This window comes from Corapipo altera, unplaced genomic scaffold, assembly GCF_003945725.1.
Source record: "Corapipo altera isolate COAL_440 unplaced genomic scaffold, ASM394572v1 94, whole genome shotgun sequence".
Taxonomy (NCBI): Eukaryota; Metazoa; Chordata; class Aves; order Passeriformes; family Pipridae; genus Corapipo; species Corapipo altera.
In genome coordinates this window covers 1,162,202-1,179,522 of record NW_020884950.1, presented here as the reverse complement: position 1 = coordinate 1,179,522, position 17,321 = coordinate 1,162,202, and the positions used below count along the sequence as shown (strand labels likewise).

At 42.9% G+C, this 17,321-nt stretch overlaps 1 protein-coding gene across 2 annotated transcripts in view; it reads left to right on the top strand.

Annotated features, from left to right (window-relative positions):
* Window positions 1–314: 314 nt before the first annotated feature.
* Window positions 315–17,321, top strand: part of SERTAD2 (SERTA domain containing 2) — a 79,801-nt gene continuing 62,794 nt past the window's right edge. The window contains exon 1 of one of the 2 annotated variants that reach the window (XM_027663072.1): window positions 315–375. The gene's annotated coding sequence lies outside the window, so the exon portion shown is untranslated. The remainder of the gene's footprint in view (window positions 376–17,321) is intronic. The other variant, XM_027663071.1, reaches the window with a different exon arrangement.

Genomic DNA, 17,321 nt, shown 5'->3' with positions numbered 1-17,321 from the left:
GGTGCCGCCCTGTGACCAACTCCCGTGTGTGAGTCACGGCAGCGCCGTCAATGCCGTGTGTGCGGGCGGGCGGCGCTGCCTGGGCTGCCCCGGCCCCCCTCCCCCGGCACAGGGCTGGCGGGCCGCACTTGTCACCGTGTCACATCCTCCCCGCCGCCGCCGCCGCTTGCCCGCCCGGCTCACCCCGCTCAGCTCGGGGCCGCCGCGGCGGCATGGGATAGAGCCGGGCAGCGCCGCGCGTCTCGCAGTGACCTCCCCACGGTTTAAAGCGCTCCCCCCGCCTGTGTGTGTGTGTGTGTCCCCACCGCGCCCCCCCCCTCTCCGCAGACCCCCCCGCTCCCCTCGCCGGTCCTCGCCGCGGAGCCCCCGGAGCGGGTGAGTGCCGGGCACGGCCCCTCCGGGCGGGCTCGGGGGGCGCGGGGGGCGCGGGCACCGACAACTGCTCCGAAGTTGGGGCATCCCCATCTCCCGCCGCCGGGCACTGACCGCTCGGACCGCCAGAGAAGGGGACGGGAAAAAAAAAGAAAATTAAGATAATAACCCCGCCGGCGCCGTTGCCAACTTCCAATGCGCGTCGTGCTGCCGGCGGTGGTGATTTTTATTTTATTTTTTGTGGTTTATTTATTTTATTTTGTGATGTTTGTTTTATTTTGTGGGGTTTTATTTTGTGGGTTTTGTTTTATTTATCCCCACCCCCCCCCGGGTTGAGGCTGTGGTGATGGGGAGGGTATCCCGAAAAGCCGCCCCTGGGTCGAACAAACCTCCCCCCTCCGTACCAGGCTCAGGGCACCGTCCGTCCTGGAAAACCGGGGGAAACCCACCTTTTGTATTGCTAGGTTGCTCCATCCTCCTCCCCACCCTGTCGTTCCTGGATGTTTCGGTGTTACCTGGGCTTGACTTGCCGTTTTTGGAAGAGGGAAGCCGTGGTCCGCAGCGGGGAGCTTTGGTGGCTTTGGCTTGATTTTGGGAGTGCTTAACCATTTCACATTATGTCTCTGTTTCATTGCTATTGATTTTTAATTTTTTTTCTCTCTCTCTTTAATGTATTTTTAGAAACGTGAATGTGGTGTATGTTCAGAGTAGCTAAAATAAAACAGAGGAATGGAAAACCCCCAGCAAATACAGCAGCCTTTCCATATACAGGGCGTCCAAACCTTCGGTACTTTGCTGGGTTTATTTATTCATATTAATTGCTTGATCTTTGTAATTCATATCACATGGAAGCTAATTGCCGAATTGAAGGTTTACCAAACCTCACAGCACTCCAAAATCATCTTTCTCAGGCATCTGAAAAATAAATCTACTGAACTTTTGTTAAGAGGAAAGGTCAGCATCATTCTGGGAGTCCTCCACATGAAGTTTCTCTTTTTTAAGGCAAGCACTCTTGTAAATAAATACTAGTAAAATGTGGCTTTACTCAGTGGGTACTCAAGTGTAGTCTTAAGTGTGCTTAAGATCAGTAAATTTCTAGAGGAAACGAAGTCTTTACCATATCTTGTCTTGCTTCTATCTATAAAGAGAGGGAGGGGAATAAAAAATCAGCTGTAAGAATGATACCAAATAGAAAATCAGTCCTTTTGCCAAGGAGTATCTTACCCAACATAACATGATAACTTCCTAAATTTTACCTTTATGGGGAGGTCCTTGAGCTGTGGTCTCTTAAATCAACATGAAACAGGGCCTCTTTCTCCTCTGGTACCAGTTTAGCACCGGTGTAACTTCATTAATGGAGCAGATTTGCATTAATGTGAGGAGTAATCACGAAACTCATGTTTTCAGAAAGGCCCCTGTAGTAATGATGTGACAGGCTCTGATTCCTTCTCTCAGCACACCCAATTACACCACCCTTACTCACCGTGAGTGGTGCTTTACTGCGCAGGTACTCCCTGTGATGCCCGTGTGACTACGTGTGTACTACAGCACCGACCCGGGAGAGGTAGAGTGGCGCTTATTTTTTCATGACTATTTTTTTCCCCCCTTTCCTTTAAAATGAGAATATACTGGATAAGTATTTTTCTTGGGCCGTGAGGAAAACTTCTGAGGGTTAAATGTGAATCTGCTCCGTTAAGTGACCGTACCAAAAAAAAAAAAACAACCCTGTTTTAAGACTTCTGTGCTGCCAAGTGAAACAGGCAGGTAAGTTTTCTGTGTGTTTAGATTTCCCTTGTTGCTATGGAAAGTAGGGAAAAGATTGTTGAAATATTAATTATCTTGTCTTGAAATTCCTCTTTGCCTGAGGGATTCCATACCTACACACTGTGTTCAAGTTGGAGTTGTTTTTTTCAAATTCCCCTCTGTCTCTAGAACCCCCAAACATCCACCTCGCATTGTTTAAATGTTTGCTATTGAAATCACTGGCAGAAGGATCAGGCCCCCAGTTGTTTTTCTTTAAAGTAGTTGATAATGACTTGGATGTGATGTTGTGAAAAGATAGTATTATCTGGTGTGTCCACAGCTCAGATCCACTGCCTTGTTACAATCTCAGAAGAAAGCTCCCGTACTAAGAAAATATGTCTAACAAAGCAGAACTGTCTTCTGCCTTTCTGTTCTTATTTATAAATCTCTTGAAAGTTTGCTTGATACTCTTTCAGAACAAGGCAAGAACCTTTCATGTTTGTTTGATGTTTTCACTTCCTCGTATGACTGTGTTCATTGCTAAGCCTTTGTGTCACTGATTGAGATGTTATTGTAATTAACATTAATTATGCAAACTAGATTGTTTTTAGTGGTTCTCCAACTCTGTATTGATACTGTCAACTTGTTTGTTTGTTTGTTGAACAGAAATCCAAGCAGTTCACCATTCTCAGAGGAAATAGATTAACTGATTCCAACTTAATATATGCATGGGAAACCCTAGCAAAATTAATTATTTTAGCTCAAATGGCACATCGAATCATGATGGACATGGTGAATACAGTGCAGTTGGGTCTGAACTATCAAGGCAGGATAAACAGGGGGAGCAGGAAAGGGGACTTTGTCACTGGGGAGGGTGTTTACACTGCAAAGTTCCATTACATTCTTTCCAGATAGACAGTATTAGATTAATTGGGCCAAATTCTGCAGTCCCTAATTGAACAAAACTCTCACTGAAATATGCTATAGCTGTCTGTTTGGTTATGGACTACTGAATTTGTTTGAGAAATGGAGAAAAATGGCAGAATTTACTTCATTAATTATTTAGGACATCTTTGATTTTAGACTTCAAGAAGATATCTTCCTTAAATTCAGTTTAGAAGGTGTTCCAGGGTTGCTTTCTTAAAACAAAAACCTAACAAAAATATCTTTGAAGTATACATTCACTTATAAAATATTCCCTGTAGCAATGGTAACATTTTATAATTTTTTTATAATGTTAATTACAGTGACATTCACAAAAGTCTCTATGTCTGATTCTGAATTGCCCTCTTGAAGCACTTCTGAGCTGAGAAGGACTTTAGAATCTCTCCCTGGAAATCATAATTGTTGCAATATTTATATGCTGTATTTTGTGTACTCTTAGGAAGAAAAAAAAATTAGAAGTGGGGAGAGTTTAAGTGAGAGTTCATTGTCACGATATCAAATCTGAAAATATATGCAGACTAGCAGATTATTCCCTGCCTTCAAAATTAAGTCTCTCTAACTTCCCATTTAAATAAGCAAAATCTGGTTTACAGTTTGCTTTGGGTAATGAAAGAGAGGTTTTTTTATTTTTACTTTTGGTGCAGTGGTCCTCTGGAAAGTTGGAAATAGCGCCCTGGGGCTCAGCAAAGTGGAGAGTGTATAATTATATGGGAAGGCTCCATAGCATCAGTGCATTAGCAGCTGAGTGAGTTTGTTAAGCTGTAGAGATGGCATTATGGAAATCAATAAAATGCTGATTTCTTTTTCTTATTGCAGATTCTGTGTTAAAAGGAAAAGATGCTTTTTGTTTGTTTGCCTTTCGTGTAGGCTTGCCAAACCATTAGTTGATTTGGAAAGGCAGGTTTTTCAGTTCAGGCAATAAGTAGTCAGTTTTGGGGGGGTTTAAAAACTCTTTTAAGTCTTTATTTAATAGATTGTCTTCCAGAAATCACACTGACATCCTGGCCTGCAAGTGTCTTCAAGTGTGTTTGTCAGCAGAGTCAAGAGGGAAGGTCACTTATTTTTCTAATGACATGCTGGTGTGGCATTGTTTGTTGTAGCCCAAATGCTGTATGTTCCTGACATTCCTGTTTCTGCTTTAAATTAAATTCTGTCAAATGTTTGTAGGGTTCTGATGTGATGTACTGAAATCTATAGTCAAAATAAAGGAGAAATAGTGACCTTAACTGTTTTCAGAGGTGTGAGTCAGGAGGGATGATATTAAGCCCTGTAAGATCTGTAATATGCATTGGCCTTTATTTCTTTGTCTCAAAGGTTCTCCATCTTTTATACCAGAAAGAGGAGTAACCAGATCATTCATCACATTGAGCTCTTCCAGAGAAATGACAGACCGACAGCCTTATGTTGCACGCTGTGTAACGTGTATGATGCATTAGGTTCTGATGATCTATATAAAACATTTTAATTGGGAGATGTAAGTGGGAATGGCTGTCTCCCAATCCAAGCACTTTGGTTTTTCTTTCCTTCTTCCTGATTGAAATTAAACTCAAGTTGACAATCAAATTATTTTAATGTGATTGTGTGCTGTGACCCTTGATAAAATACTCTGAAACGATTTTTTTCATGCAAGGATACACTAAGAACTTTGGGGTAACCTAGGAAACCTCTTTGCCTTCATGCTGGATAGGATAACTGATGTTAATTTGGTGGACTCTGTGGAACTAGGAAGGTCCAACTCAGCAGCTTCTTCAGGGATGCTGCAGTGAGCATCTGTTTTGTGACGTGTGAGCAGCCTGTGTACCGAGTTCAGATACCGTGAGACGTGTGGAGCACGTTCTTGTATGAATAGAAACAGTTCAGAATTCTGGATTTATGATGCAGACAACACGAAAGGTCAGCAACTTGGAAAATTAATAATATGGTTCATGTTGACATTTCAGAGGGAATTCTGATGCAGGCGTGGTTCCAGTGAAAGTAAACTCGCCAGTCCGGCCGCACAGATAAAACAGGCAGCCTCAGTCTTATCTCTTTGGTAACCGAAGCCTGTTTACTGATAAACTGGCAAAATGATGTTTATATTCTCCCTATGCTTTGTCTGTCCTAATCTCTAATTAAGTAGATCCAGTGAGGGCCAACATGGTGCTTTTAGTGCTCAACTACAGCTTAGAATTGACACTCTGCTTTCTAATGATTACGAGCAGGTGAAGTGACAGGAAGGGCAGAGAAGTTGGAGTAACATGACATGCAATTAAATCTCTGATTCTCTAAAATATTTGCTCATAGTTGTAGTGATCCACAGTACTTCATATCTGGCATTGCCATGTGTGTCCAGTTAAGGGCAGTTTAAAAACACAGAAATGGAGGGGAAAAAAAAGGGACGAAGAGATCTCAGCTGAACCAGGACAAAACCTCTGTAGCTCCTACCGTGTAAAATAGGGAGGAACTTCGAGATATAACAAGGGTCTGCAACAACTGCAAAATTATAGTAGGGATGGTGACTCTGGAAAAGTAACTTCTAGATAAAGAAGGAATTGTAGTTACTCTGCAGTCCTGTCATAAGCTGTTACTAATGTGGTTAAAGCATTAGTTCTGAGAACAAGTGCACTGAGAGCTTAGACTCTTTCTCTTAAAAATTTAAAAGTCTATATTCATGTATTTGCTGTGGGGCAAAACAAAATACTGCTTGTTTGATTACCCAATTTCAGTGTTGTTATTAAAAAATCCCACACCATGTTTTTGGCTGAAATGAAGTCAAATGTTCCTGTGGATGCCTTTTTCACTTTTGATTATCTTTTTTAAGTTTCCTTCCAAGTATCTTTTGACCAGCTGCTTTCTTTCTTTTTGTCCTGCTGAATTCCTTTTTTTGTTGGTTGTTTTGATTCCCTCCATTTTTTTCCAGACAAATTTTTCCCATTTGTTATTGTTCTTTCTAGTCTTAATCAACTACCCACGTTGCTGCTTGCTTATAGAATCACAATAACAGCTCCAAATAACACTGCCCTACACAGGGTACAAAAAAATAGCAACTGAGCCTTCCTTAAAAAGCTTATGGTGGGAATGTGAGATCTGGGGGACTGTCATCCAGATCCTGTTTTCTGTGGCCCACACTTCTTGGGTTTGGTATGGAAAGCGGTTGTACTGCTGTCATGCAGTGCTAAGGTCCATGCTGAGGTGTGGCATGCCAGTAGTGTTTAGTGTCATCCATCCTTGGCAAGGAAAATGTTCACCACTGCTGACCTGTACTCCAAACAGAAAACGTGAAGGGGGAGCCTGTTGGAGGTGTGACATGAACTGGTGCAGTCATCTAGAAGGAGCCAGGACCACAGCCAGGAATAATACCCAGGTGTCCTCAGCTTTAGGCACGTGCCCTGTGCTGTGGCAGAGCAGGTTTTTTGCTTCTTCTATCTCGTGCAGAGCTCACTTCTATCTTTAAAACAGAAAAAACCGCCAAATAAATAGAAGCAGAAAAACAAACTTAGAAAAATAGTCTTTTCTTATCTTTAGTACGTAGAGGCTACTAGTGATCTCTCAAACTGCATCACAGTGTTAAGACTAGTGTGTTTTCCCTCATCATGTACTGGAATATTTGGTTGTTGCCAAAGAAATTGAGGTCAGAATCAGGGTCTCTTGAGTACCATGCACCAAAAAAGTATGTATTTATGTGTTGAAGGTACCAAAACACTCTTAAAAAAAAATCAAACAAGATTTGTGAAGTTGAAAAGCTAATATTTGTTTTGAGATGCAGTATGAGAACTAAGGTATAAAATGAGATAGGTTTTCAGTGGTGATGTAAAAGGTACAGCTCTTTAAGAGAACCTTCAAACTATTAAACCTTTTCAAAGGAACACAGAGGTTGTTACCTGATGTCAGGTGAAAGCAGCAGTGGCCAGATATGCAATGGGAAATACCCAGAAACAAGGCATCCTTCCAGAATTCAGCCAATGCAAGGAGGCTATTTTTACTGTTCTTTGATTTGGAATATTTTGAATTTATTCTGTTTTCAGATATTTCCATGCAAATTCTACAAAAGGCAGTTTCTGTCTTTTAAAATTGGCAGAATTGTTTTAGCATTCATACCTTGGAAAGTCCAAAAGAGGGAGAAGGAAAAAAGTAAGTCTCAGGTATTGTTTTCTGCTTGTCCCTCCTGCCATGTTCAAAATGATATCTCATCTTGTTCTTATCCTTGTTGAGAATAAAAGCTGTGATAATCCATTTCCTTTGCTGTGATAATCCATTGCCCAAATGTCCTGGTAGCATGATTTGATTGTGGTGCTTGGACAGCTATCATATCACTCCTACAAAGCAACAGTAATAGTTGTTACAAACAGCAGTATAATCCAAGAAATCCAGAGTTAAAGTGCTTACAGCAGTGACTAATTGCATGCTAGAGAGTATTACTGTATCTTCCTGATTTATGTCCCTCATTGGCTAAGACAGTCTTGCAGATGAGTTCTTAACGTATTATTTAACAAGATGGTAGAACTTTGTGTTTAAATTCCTTGTTGTTGTGTTTGTTTTTTTCTATTGTCCCTCCCCAATGTGGGGTTCAGACCTCCTTATTAGTTTTATGGGAAAGCGACAGATCCAGATTCCTTCTGGAGCTGTTAGCAGCATGAGTGAACAAACTGGGTAGGGATGTTTTCAAGAGCTACAAATGTAGCCTGTGCTCCTTACCCAGGAAAAGTTAAGAACCCATGTAATTGCTGGGCCTTTCTGTGCTTATTGTTTTATTTTTTATTTTTCCTTTGCCTTTCTTTCTCACTTGAACTCTTGATTCTGAAGGAGCTGGAGCACTATCTTACACCTTCCCATTCAGGAGAGGGTGGGGTGGGAAAAAAGGTCTGTGTTGGACTTCAGATATTCTCTCAAGTCCCTTCACCACCCCCAAGTCATACTACTTCAACCTGAAAAACAACAGAGGAAAAATTCCTACTTGAACACTTTTTCCTGGCTTTAATGAGAGATTAAGGAAAAAAAAAAGATCCTTCTTTTACAAAGAAAGAAAATAGTATAGGTGAATGCATCTAGCACCCTTTAGGAAAGGGTCCCCACTACAGGGGTGCTGCTGAGAAGGGTTGCCAAATCCTCCCAGACTCTGCACCAGGCTCCTTGAAAGGCTCCTATGAAATGCAGAAGCTGTATAGCCAATGTGTGCATGTATATTTCTGAAGGTTATGCTGGATTTCTGCCATGCCACAAAACTGATTAGAATAATTTATAATAAAAAGTGAGGCATAGATTCCAGAAATGGGTAATGTGATGGGGGAAGGAGGGAAACGTGTAGCAGGGAGGGCAAATCTGAAGGTTTTCCTGGTCAGTGGATGTACCCTAAAGCGTAGATTTACTGCCACTGTCTCTAGGAAGAAGCTACAGCCCTATTTTTTGTTGTCAGAGTTGACTCTTACATGCTTGGTTTAATATACATGTTGTGTGCTTACGCACTGCTGTTTGTTTATTTACTCACAGCAGGACTCGGGATATTTCAGGTACTTTCCAGGTGCTTACAGAGAATCTCTGCTCCAAGGACTTAACAAATCAGAGAAGCCAGAGGAAAGTAAATAGGTGGGAATTTACAGGTTAATACTGAGAAGCAGAACAAGATTCACAGGATGCAGGGCCCTTGAGAGGAGTGTGAGTGTGTGGCAAAGGTGCTGTCCAGGTAAGATGGGGAGGAGGATCCCTGCAGTGGCCTCCATGAAGGAAACAGGCACCATGCAGACAAGTGCTCTGGCTGCTGAGCCTTCTATCTATTCTGCATTTATCAGCCATTCTATGCCTGGTAAATGGGTGCATTTCAGTCTCTGGTGTGTCTGGAAAGAAGAGAGATCCTTTGCTTTCCTTCTGTGTTACAAGTCGGTCCTTGGTCATTTTAGAGCTCTCAACTCCTGATCCCTCCTCGGATGCTTTCCCCTGTATTTGTCACTCTGTGATGTGGTGGCTTTGTGAGTGGAGTTATTCTGTCATGTTCTGTGCAGAGAAATGCTGTGAAAATGGGAAAGCAGGGAAATGAGGCATGTAAGGTGTGTGCCTGCAACATGAGGCTTGACACTGCCAGTGAGAAGCAGAATTGGGGTTTTGCACAAGCATTCTTTGGGGCAAAAAAGTGTCATTGTCTTCAATTCAGTTTTTGCTGTGATTAAGGCCCCTGATCATGCCTGTAATGCAAAACAGAAAACATAAAGAAAATGTTTTCTCTTCAGCCATCACTCTAGCATGCTTATGTGTGTATGAATCATTCCTCCTCCATCTGGAAGGATGAGATGCAGAGCTCTTTTCTAAGGAGGTATCTAAAGTACATCCTCATAGCAGCCAGCAATTGGCATGACAAAAGGGTTATAGCTAGTGGCTGGCACTTTTCCCATCCATCTTGCCACTGGAAACATAATGCTTTTGCAATGTGCTTGTTCTTCAGGCACCAGTGTGCAGAGCCAGTTCTTGGGACACATAAATGGAGCAGTTGCATGTTGTTCGCTTTTGTTTGTGGCACCTCCTCAGTGGCCCAAAAACTGGGAAGAAGGAGTAACACTGGTAAACTGTTTTTCTTTATTTAAACATGATGTGGAGTGGAAACAGTGGGGTACTTATGGGACACCCCCAGGTGTGGGAAGATGAACAGCAAGACATCTGGCACTGCCGATGTCACATCAAGTGTGGGAGAAGATCTTGTTTTGTTCTAACCTTGTATGCTTTGCACAGGACAAGGCAAAATTTGGTAGTACTGAGTGCACAAGGAAAAAGGTCTGATTTTAAAAAATATCATCTGTTGTTCATGTAAATTGACTGTCTTGTATATATTCTGTCTTTCTCTTGATTTACAAGAAGACTGGGCCCTGACTCAATTAACTTAGTCTTAAGTGTTCCTGTGATGTCAAGAAAGAGTTTTTTGTGAATCTTTTTGTAGAGGAGTGTTTAATGTGGTGTCAGAACAGGCAGTAGAAAGAAGGGCCCCTTAATCTCAGTGCTCTGCGTTAACAACTCTATTGTTACCTTTCTCTGTTGCTGAGCATGACTGGGCAATGTCCTCTTCTTGCAGCTGTGACCAGCTCTGTGGTTCAAACCTAAATGTGGAAGCTGGAGGTTCTTTTGCTGGAGCTTCCTGAGGCACACTTGAAACTCTCCAAATGCACACCCATGGGACTGGACATGTCTTTGCTGCTTCCTTCTTTTGAAGGGCAGTTGGAGATGAGGTAGAGGAGAGTCCAGGATATGCTGCCTGCCCCCGGGGCCTTTGGTGCGTTCAGTGTTCAGTGAGCTGGTGTTTTGGACCAGTTGTTCTCAGAGCTGAGACCAGTGGCTTTTCCTCCCTGGGGAGTGCCTCTGCAAACAGGAGGAACCTCTCTGCTCCCCATTCCTGCTCTGCATTTTAACCACTGTCTGTTCTGCAAGGCAGACTCGTTTCTACTGCAGGAGCTGAGAGTCATCTCTCCATCTTGGATGGGATAGTCTGGAGGTTAGGGCACTGCTGCTGCGAGACCTCAGCTGACTTGGCTTGGGGTAGCAATGGCAGGGAGGAAATCTTCAGTCTGCCTCATCAGAGAGAGCTAAGTCCTGCTCTGCTGCATGGAGGATACAAGGTGCTGGTGCCTTGTATGTGAAGCACTTTGGCTTTTGAAGGACAGGTTCCTGTCTAAGTGCATGGATGGAGGAAGCTCCTTTCTGCTTCTTTGTGATGGGTGGATTTAAGTTGCAGCCCTGTTCTTAACATCCCTTATGAGTTGACTCTGCACAGTGACCAAACATACTGACCTTAGGAGTTCCAAGTACTATCCTGTTCCCTGCTGTACCTTGGGTTTGGGATAGGGGGATATGGGTGATGGGGTCTATAGGCTTTCTGCAGCAGAATTCCTGTTCTGAGGTGAGAACAGCTGAGCCCTTTTCCTTTGGAGCTGTTGTGACTGCAGGCAGGGACTGTGAAACCTTCCTGTGCGCCACTGAAGCTGAAGGCTGTGCGGGATAGACTGTATCTGTCTGCTCCTCCCAAAGTGCTTTTGGGAAGGTGCTCTGGATCTGGGACATGAAACATTGTCACAGAAAGCCACTCTGTCCTGGAGAGTGAAATACCCCCTGCATATTAGGACATAGTGATGGACTTTGTATCTGGGGAGAGCTTTTCTTTTACTATGTCTCAAGCTTCTGTGTTTGTCTCTTCTCTGATGCGTGGTAGCCTGGAGAAGACCCTTCAGGCAGGGGTGCTTTGCTACTTTCTTTAGCTTCGTAATTGCTGTTTATGCTACAGTGCAATAAACACAATTAGCATTTCTGGCTTATTTCAGGGTGTGTGCTTGTGTGTGAAAAAGATTTGGATATGTTAACTCTGCCATCTTTCTTACCTGTGCCTGAGATATTATCTGCTTACAAGCTTTCCTGATGCATAACAGCTATGGAAAGGAAATAACACTCCCTGTGCTCTTGGAAACATTTCAGTAGCTTTCCTTCAGTACGCAGTACAGTGGTTAACAGGGATGAGGGGTGTTACATACAAGCTCTTGCTTTGAAAACTGGCTTCTGGATCCTGCAGAGCACAGTCAGCAGGTGGAGGATGTTCACATCCCACACTTCACCTGCAGTGTCCAGCTGCAGCATGCTCCATGTGTATAAATTCAGCTCTGCTTTTCTTTGTGTTAGAGTTTAAAGTCTGGGGGCCCGAGGCAGAAGAATTGCTCTGCTGTGTATATATATATATCAGTACACTCAGCAGGTGTATTTTCTCCTGTTAAGTGTTCAATATCTTCCAGCCCGAGTCAGCTGTGGGCATTTCCACTTGCTGAGAGGCTGAAGACCAGGTTCTCATGGCCTAAATTCCACCTAAGGCTCTGATTTAAGGCCAAAAATCAGAAAGAAATAGAAGATACAGTGACTTAAGTGCAGTTTAGGACATGTGAATCTGGCTCCTCCTCTCCTGCAATACCAGTGTGCCAGAAGCATCTAATGTGGGAAACTAGTAGTGAACAGGCCAGGCCAATGACCCTATTTTCACTTTCCAAGGTGTTACTAGACATCCTGAACTGGACTCCCCCCCACCTTTAACCAACTTGAATTCTCAAACCAATCCCTTCAGTGTTAGGCAGAGCAAAGAACCCGATCCAAGCAGTGCTGCTTATTCCTGGAAAGGTCCTGACATCTCACTTTACCTTCTGGAGGCTAACTGGAGGGGTAGGGGAGATGCCTGGAGCTGTGCTGGTGCATGTGTTGTTTTCTGGCTGGGGGGGATTTTTGTTGTTGTGTGTTCTTTTGTTTTTCCCTCTTATATAAAATTTGAAAACTTGCATTGCACCCGTGGCCTAGAAGGACTAGTCAATGCTCTGTTGTCCAACAGCACAGGATAGATCTGATGTTGAATGAAGGAGGTGCTTGGGCTCTGGGACAAGGGATGCTGAGGTTGCTTTGCAGCCTTCCGTGCTCAGCTGTGGGAAACTGAGCCCTCCCAGGCTTGCTTTTGGCCATAAAGAGTGTGATCTCTCACTGTGTTGGCCCGGGTAATCTCTGACTATCAATCATCCTCTTCTCATTTGGAAGAACTTTGACTTAATAATAATGAGAGATACATCAGCTTGAGTAATTTCTGTTTGAAGATATTAAGCTCTGTGAATACTGAAGAATATTGTATCCTAAGCTTTTGAGCAGTTCTGAGTGTAATGCAGTGCTGTTCTTGGAATGATTTGTTTCAGCTATAGGACCAGTTTAAATAGAACTATTTAAGTATATGTTGCTGTTCCTCATACATCAAAAAGTGAAGTTCAGTGAATAATGAGTTATCACGGGGCACCACAACGAGATAAGAACTCATCATAGCTTTGCAATAAATGGCAATGTCATTAAAAGAAAAAAGACTTTTTGTCTATAAGCTTAATTGGAAAAGCCAGGAATCTTGACTGGAGATTTTTAGCATGCTGACCAATTGAAATATATGATCATAAAACCAAATTTCTGTGTGCAGAGAGTGTCCAAGATTTTGATTGCTGCATGAGATACATGACTGTGGGATATTTTCCTATGTATGCCCTTTATGTAGATGACAGTACCTGATTTCTGGTCCTGGAGGGGAAATGTAGTACCTTATTATTGAACAGCTTTCCGAGATGCAGCAGTTGTCATTAACACTCAGCAGTGGATCGTGGGGCTTTATTTGGCAGGTTGGGACTTTTTTTTTTTTTTTTTAACTTTTAATAGCAATGACTTGCAGTTATATCAAGCTGTAGTTTTAAACTGTGCAAGGCAGTTTGACTCATTTATGTTTTCATTCAGGTTTTTAATGTGCACACAGAAGAAGCTGCCTTCTGGGATTGCTGATGATATGGAATATGGTGAGGATGACCAGCCCTTGATGTACAGGGTTATCAGGCACTCACTCTTTCACTGGCTTTTGTAGCAAAGCCACTACTCTTAAATTTCCCTGTCTGCAGAATATGGCTCCACCTTGCAGTTTGTAAAAAATTTCAAGAGGAGTGATGTGCAAGATCCATGTCACTTTTCTTCCCTTTGTGGTGCTTACTTTAAGTTATTGCTTTTAGCAAGTAGAATCATTGTACTGCTGTGGTCTCGGGGATAGTTAGCAGGACACCATGATCTGCCCATCTGCAACAGCTCTGCTGGAAAGGTCTCATCTGCAGGAGCCCTTGTTTGCTCATAAGGAGGAAATGCAATTGAGCATCTGGTGAAGTCTGCTCTATGGTAGAAATTAGCTATAAATATATACCTGGGGATTTTTTAATCATTAGTCTTAAATTGATTATTTCCTACCAGTTGTAGGACTCCAAAGAAGTGCTTTTTTTTTTTGCTTAAGAAAAGTATCAGTTTGGTGGGCAAATGCTGTGCTATGGGTAAGATGTGGCAACAATAATGCCCGAAGAGCAGTGTGAGGAAAAGGACAACTTCCTGCTCTGTGGTGTTGCTTCCCCCCCCTCCTAATTACATGGAGTTGGAAGAATGAGCTGGTAGGATATGAATGTTGCCATCCAGTAATAAGAGCTGTGGTCATGGGTGCCATGCAAGCATGAAGCTCCAAGAAACTGTGATGTGTTTTGGGGAATAATTCAGGCCTGCCCATGGCTTTCTCAGATAGAAGGTAAGTTAAGGGAATGTCTGCAAAGCTAGTGCCCAAAGCTGGAATTGCGCTCCCTAATGCAGTTAAACCTATACATAAACAAACCAGTTCACTTGATGTTCCCATTAATTTGGACTGCTTACCTTTCCAGTTTTTCCAGCTTGTGATTTGAGCAGAATGAGACAGTAGGAAAAATGACAGTCTGAAACTGGCTTGGCTTGTCTCTGGCTCTCCCCAGAAAGCCAGTTCCTTTTCTACCACCAAAATAAGGACTGGCTCCATAGCTATTGTTCAGAACATCTGAGACTCCACAGCAAAATCATCTGCCACTGCCTAGAAAAAGGACAGCAAGGAAAAACTTGCCAGCTCCTTCTGCGTCTCTCTACCTACTAAGGCTTTTCTCCACTGTGCAAATGGTGTAGCAGCTGTGGCTTGAAAATCACTGGGGCTTTCCCCTCACCCTGGGGTATTTAGCTGTGTCCAGCCCTGGCATCTTGACAAGCACAGGCAGCAGAAGCCGTGTATGGGGCCAGTGTCACGTCTGTGCTGAGCACGCTGCTTCTGACAGCCGAGTCTCCTTCCAGCACGGCCACAGCTCACAGAGTGGGCTGGCCTGTGGAAAGACAAGTTGTGCCATTCTTCTGACTTGGGGCCTTCGGGCCTGTGATGACCTTGAGCCTCTTGTTCCTGAAAGTACCAGGGAATAGCATGAGGAAGCCTTTCCTTTTTAACAGACAATCAAAACTTGTGTTGCTGAGGGATCTCTCTGGGACCTGTTGAAGTAGGTTTTCCCACTGTGTGTGTGTGTGTGTGTGTGTGAGAGGGGGAGTGGTCAGGAGAAGGAGACAGGATGCTCAGTACAACATTTAATTTGATTGTGTAACTGCAGCATGCTCATGACGTGTGTCTCTGACTTATCCAAGAACCACTAAAGGTGTAAAGCTCCTCCATGTCCTCTCTGTTCCAGGAACTCCTGACAAGCTTCTGGCTAAACGGCCAACAAGTCCACAGAGTCCCTTTGGTGTTTTGATGCCTGTGGAAAGAATAGTTGGCAGTGGGAGTAATTTTCTGGCTTGTGTTGCTGTCTGTGACCAAAAAAAAATTAAAAAAAAGGGAGCTTTCTTGACCTGGAATGATGCCAGGGCTGTGTGCAAGCTGGAGAATGCAGCCAGTGGTCTTTCCCTTGTGCCTTGGGTTTTTTGAAAGGAGACCTTAACCTTCTGTGAGGTCTCATGGTTGAATTCAGAGGTCTGTATCTGAGATCTAAAGGCTGCCTTCTACTCAGATTCACTTCACCATCAGTTTTTATACAGCTCTGCAAGGGGCAGTAATATAGACCTTGATGTTCTATATTGTCACACGTCACCAAGGGCCCCATGCTTTTGTGTGCTGCCTGTGTATCAGTGGACACAGCTGGAATGCTCACCTACCAAAACTGTTTCCTTTTTTTTCCCCCTTGATATTGCTACAAGCCATTCTCAAGTATGTTCTGCCAGGCAAAATAAAATGAAACCTGTTAATCCCAAACCCCAAAATTTACCATGGGCTCCAGTGGGAGAATTTGAGAGGACTGGAAACTCCTGGAAGATTGTTTGAATGTCATGTGAAGAATATAATCTGGGAAAGGGTTATTATTCCTTCTTTAGAAAGAACTGGAGATCAGCTGAGACCATTTTCTCTAGCATTACATAGAAAGTGTAAAAATAATTCATAGGAATTTTATTTTTGACTAGTAAGCAGGTAGTGACAGAAGTGATTAGAGCTGTGATTAACTTGTGTTGCTTTTGATCTTGTGGCTGAACCAAAAATGTGGGTTAGTTTGAAATGAAAGATGAAAAGTTTCTTTTGCTAACCTGAAAAATTAAGATTTTGGGTAATCCTAAACCCAAGCATTTCAGATTGTCTAAAGTCCTTCAGTTTAAAGAGTGATTGAAAACAGTTTTCTAGTTTTAGGGAAACAGCAATCTTAAGGGCTGTTCATGGAATTCAAATTGATTTCAGTCCTCTTGAATCCATGTTTTGCTGAACATAACATGGGACAGGTTCACCTGCAGAGGGAAGGGGAGCTGCAGTCCCTCCAGCTGCTCATTCCATAACAGCAGCTAGAGTCTCCCCTGTGTCATGAGAATGGAATCACAACTGTTCAGCTCCCTTATTCAAAGCAGTGCTGTGCACACCCCTGAAATAGTTCTCCAGACCAAAAAACCTCCCAGCATCAACAGCAGACAGACAAAACTAAAAGTCACAGTGAGAAACAGAGTTGGTTTTTTTTTTCCAAAGAGCAGTGTGCACGTGGAAGGCAAATGAAAATGATTCAGTTAGAGAGTTGAAGAGCACAGCTAAACAAAGGTCAGACTTGCAGTCTGAATGGAGACAGAGGCTAAACTTATTTGCAATACGTACAGAGTGCAGTATAAAATGAAAGTGGCCAAGGAATATTACCATGCATAGATAGTACATATATACATAGGTAACATATGCAATCATACATTCTGAAAGCCGGACATCAGAATGCGCACAGGAATTCACAAAGGTGTAGCTGGAGAACATAATACCAAGATCACCACAGAAACAGCAGCGTTTTTCAAGAGTACAAGAGGCATGTCAAGGAATAGTGGATTAAGGAAGTTGTGTGAGATACTGATACAGGTCATGGCATCCCAACAGTGTGTATGACCCATGCTGCATCCTCCTTGTCTCTGAGACATGAAGCAAAGGATCAAAGTGTCAAAAGTAAGGGTTGATGATTCAATGCAGTTATCGACCAAGTTATTAGCATGTGGTTCATGTATAAAGAAATAAATGCTATTTTGAACTGTTGTCTGTGTACAGAAGGTCTAAATGAGGCCACCTTGAGAGTTCTTTACCCCCAGTGTGGTTACTTGGGGAAGGTACAGAGATGAGGAGGCTTCCAAAAGAGGAAATCATGTCTAGACTTCAAAATGCCAGTTCTCAGTTTTGTTTTAGGTGGTGATATCCTGTCTGGTATCTTTGAGGAGAAATAATTGAGAGAAGGAAACAGTCAGTTAGCATGTAAGGAGGTGCTATGTATCATTTCAGAGTAAAAGTTCCCAAAATTTCATATGGAAAATTGTCACTGACCCTCAAAATTTGTCACAGCTAGAAAGGCAATATGTACTTTATTGTCTGATATCAATGTAATACCACTGGCTAGCAGTGATGGAAAGTGTTCTTGTGAAGGCTTTCTACAAGGTCT